The sequence below is a fragment of the Antedon mediterranea genome, chromosome 1, assembly GCF_964355755.1.
Source record: "Antedon mediterranea chromosome 1, ecAntMedi1.1, whole genome shotgun sequence".
Lineage (NCBI taxonomy): Eukaryota > Metazoa > Echinodermata > Crinoidea > Comatulida > Antedonidae > Antedon > Antedon mediterranea.
In genome coordinates, this window is record NC_092670.1 from 10,382,275 (window position 1) to 10,386,843 (window position 4,569).

At 35.1% G+C, this 4,569-nt stretch overlaps 1 long non-coding RNA gene across 1 annotated transcript; it reads left to right on the top strand.

Moving 5' to 3' along the window:
* The first annotated feature begins 1,922 nt into the window (after positions 1 to 1,922).
* Positions 1,923 to 2,921, top strand: LOC140046380 (uncharacterized). Its single transcript, XR_011844773.1, has 3 exons — positions 1,923 to 2,023; positions 2,382 to 2,504; positions 2,695 to 2,921. It is a non-coding gene; the product is annotated as an uncharacterized lncRNA (long non-coding RNA).
* Positions 2,922 to 4,569: the final 1,648 nt, after the last annotated feature.

Consider the following 4,569-nt stretch of genomic DNA (forward strand, 5'->3'; position numbering starts at 1 on the left):
AGTAGTTTAAAACATTCCGAATACAGTTTCGGTCTTGGTGATAGGCCTACATCCCCACCCCAGCCCCTTTCCAGGGATAATTAAAATACTTTAACATTTTGCAACCACAATTGCGATCATTTTGATACCCCATGGTTACATGCAGAAACAGAAATTTGTAAAACGAACAAACATCGAAAGTCCGCCATTTTGACCATGCATTGTGGCCCCTAACTTGGATCCTAGATGGCGGATGATGTTCAAATATAGTAGTTCAACACAGTAACAGTAAACAACATGTGTATGTTCACATAGGTATGGATGTCTGTAATGAGACAATGCAAGAGACCGATACATAGCTGGATATGGTTAAAGTACTTTGCTAAATGTGTAAATGAATAGGTGTCATATTGGTTAATGATTAAAATATGTATATCTATATCTATATTTCTCCAAAAGCCTTCCTGAGGATAATTTAAATACTGTAAAACATTTGCAGTATAATTTTACAATTCGATAGCCTACAACCCCGAGCCCAAGCAAAAATGACATCACAAACCACCCCACCCCCCTCCCAACCCTCCCACAAAAAACCCCAGGACTCGGGGAATTGTTGTAATGTAGTTTAAAACCTTCCCGGTTCAATTGCGATCATTTTGATACCTCATATGTATGGTTACATGCGGAAACAGAAATTTGTATAACGAACAAACATCGAAAGTGGGTGTTTTGACCACATTTTGGGCCCTAACTTGGATCCTAGGTGGCGGATGATGTTGAAATATAGCTTAGAACATTCCCGGTACAATTGCGGTCATTTTGATACCCCATATGTAAGATTACGTGCAGTAACAACAATTTGTATAACGAACAAACAGACAAACAAACAAACAGACAAACTCTCTCACTTATAATATAGATAATTATAATAAAAGCAAAATTACCTTATTCTTTTAGTTAGGTGGCCTTGCAATATTCTCTAGGCTAGCATAGGCCTACTTTACTTAAGTAAGTTGTATATACACTATTCTAAGAGAGGGGAAGTAGGCCCTCTAGCTAGCTAGTAGGCCTAACTAAGTCTTGCCTAGCTAATAAGGCTAGGCCTAGGCTCTAAGCCTAGCTACCTACTACTAGGCTAGGCCGGACAAGTAAGCCCTAGCTAGTTAGGCCTAGATAGAGGCCCCGAGCAAGTACTAGGCCTAGTCTAGTAGGCTGGTATCAATATTTATAGTACACAGTGGCTGCATCATTAGGCCTATGCCTAGTCGGGTTTACGATGAAATCGGTCGCGTCTGAAATCGGTCGCGATAAAATCAACTTCCGGTATTTTGTATGGCGCGCCGCTAGAGCTATATTTAATAATAATTGATATTTTTTAGGAACTAGATTATTTATGTGGATATTTTTTACTTGGTTAATAAATATTTATTATCAATCATTAAATTATTTTTTTTTTGTATTTCACAGGTCTCGGAGAAGGACTGTGTCTTTTCAAAATGGCCATTTCTAAAACACGTTTAAATATTATATTAGGCATAATGTTATATTAGGCATATAATAATTTACCTCTATTTATATGTACTGTAATTAATATATTATTATATAGAGAATATACGTCTGTCGTGTCTTTTATTATGCAAACAATTACGTAAAAGAGAACAATTTATTTAAAGATGTATTGTCCCCCAAAAAATGAAAAATAAAGATGAAAAAAATCAAATTTTGAATAGACCGTTTTGTAGTTAACATAAAGTTATTCACTTCCACCGAAAAAAAATCCGAAAAAAATATTGATTTCGCTTATAAAAAAATCAAAATAAGTTTACCATTTTTTCGAACTCATCGGCTCAGAAATTAGGCCGGTAGAGCAACTCATACATATGCATGATATGTTAATGAGCATCCACACAGCAGAGATCTGATCTAACAATAGACGATGCACGTTGTATGTACAACACCACCAGAGATCGACGCGATTCGACTGTTATGTGGGTTTCCCTGGCCTGATCGTATAAATATGTAAAGCTGAGCTGTTAATTTGTCGGTAAGTAGGCCTAGACGGTTATTTTAAATATAATAATATATATAACGCAATAATATCAGGAAGGTAAATTAATTAACTTAGCCTGGGATTTTTTCAGTTCAGGGCTAGGCCTAGATTAATACATGCTGCTGCATATTACTAGGCTAGTAGCAAGCAGACTGTGACAATCGGGTACCTGCAGAAGATGCCCAGCTAGGCCCTATACATTGTACTCTTCATAGACTGGCCTAGGCTATATGCCATCAATCTTAGCTACATTCCGAAAATACAGCCAGCTTGCTGTACCATATATATTTACAGTTGAAGCTTGTTTAATTTAACTAATTTTTATGATAAAAATAAAACAAACATTTTTCAGGGAAAATGGTTGCAATACAAGCCTGAAATTGAGAACCTTCCAGCAGCACTGTACAAGTAGACAGAGGGGAAAAGCCAGCTTAGCCATTTTACAACACAAACAACAAATGTTCTCTGTACTGTAGTAAGTCAAATATTTATTTTCTCTTTTTATAAGTTATAACATTATAAGTAATGTGTTTTAATTACCATAGAAAGGTAGTATACTTATTTGACTATGTCAAAGTAAGCAATTTCACTAGCCCAATTTTGCACCAAATATGCATGATCTATTTTTTCCAGATTTTCATACTTTGCTTTTACTTTTTTTAAAGACGTTGAGCTGATGAAGACTGGAACAGAGGTCACCTAAAGACAACAATGATAGACTCGGTATTGGAATATGATTGGATATTGCAGGAAAAATATTTCTGACTCTCCTGCTGCATTCGGCCAATATGTTCTTGTCCAGCTTGTAAAATATTGTATAATTTTTTTTGTATTATATGTACAGTATATTATTTTGTAAACATAACATTCAATAAATAAAAAAAAACCTACTACAACAGTTCAGTACACAGGATAAATTCTTCAAATTTACTCTACACTTCATAATTTTACTGTAAATATTACAGTTCAAAAGGAGTTAATAAAATATATATATACAGTATATCTTATTGAATTCCTGTATTGTTTTTTGTGTCAATTTGTCTACTAATTATCAATGTGTTGATTAATGGCAGTAATTACGACAGCTATAGTCTTCTAAGATCGCTCACATCCATTACAAAGTGTCATTTTAATAGTAAGAAACGTTTCAATAAATTGTGAATGTTGCCCACTGTACGATACATTTTATGTTTCTCACTACTTGCTCTTATTGTTCAATCAACCTAAAAAAAAAAAGAAATTTGTGTCAAAATATCTGCATAAAATGTTTATTTGCGGAATGTTAATTTGAACCTATTGCATTTGATACAGAAAATATTTTTTAAATATTGCATCAGTAAAACATCCAAAACAATATTAAGATTTTCTTTTTTTTTTAATTTTCACTGCCGAATAGATAGTTGAAATCTTTAAAAATTAAACCAATTCATCATGATTAAAGCCCCATTCCCTACGTTTTTTAGATCTAATTTAAGGTCACAAACTATATTTAATGTAAAAATAATACTATATGGTCCTATTGCGATAACTTTTTTCGTCTTTAAACGGTTAAAAATGTGAAAAATAAATCGATTCTAATAATTATAGCGGCCCGCTATAAATCCCAAAATGCATTGCGCGCGGATTGATATTTTTGTTTTTCACCTGTAATTCGCCCACTTTTCGATCGATCGTGAAGCCAAAACAAATGGAAGACTCCTAACTTTTCAACGAAAATACCGGGTTTTCCCCAATTTGTATCAACGGAGTCTGGCAAAAATAGAAAGACAATTAATGCAGCAACTATACAACGTCAGGCTAGGTATATAGCTAGCGTACGATGTTCGTACGTTATCGATGTTTACCAGCTAGGCCTACAAAACTAAGCCTAGCTAGGCTAGGCCTAAGACCGTCCACGAGAGGTCGATCGCCGCGAGCTACTTGGTAGTGCATTGTTTCTCACTTTTTATCATAATTTACCATAAAACGTACATTTAAGACAAGGAATGACATGGTTTAATGTTTTTAAAGTGATATATATGTATTATTTTCCAAAAAACGTCCAAAATTGCAGGGAAGGGGTCTTTAAAACAAAAATACATCCCTTCTGGTGGTGGTCTACTGTAGTCCTAGCTAGCAGTGTACTGCCTAGGCCTACTACACTCTACTTCTAGAGACAGAAGTAGGCAGCAGTTAGGCTACTCGAGACTGTCAGTGCTAGTAGTAGTAGTAGACTAGTAGTACAGTAGCAGCAAATTCGGGCCTAGGCCTAGCTAGGCCTCTCCTGTTAGCGAAACAAAAACTCACCTAAATGAATAAGATTCAACATCAAAGTTACCAACTGTAATTCTAACTTAGCATTCTGCTAGCTATAGTTTTCGTGTTTTCTTCAAGATTCGTCTCGCATCACTACTCGACTCTCTCGCACGCATGCATTGCTATCGTTGTTGGCTGTTGATTTGGAAAGCATCATCATCCACATGATGTATCCATACAATATGAATATTTATGAGCTAACTCAGGTCAAGGGTTAAATTAAACCGGAACACATTTGTCTTCCA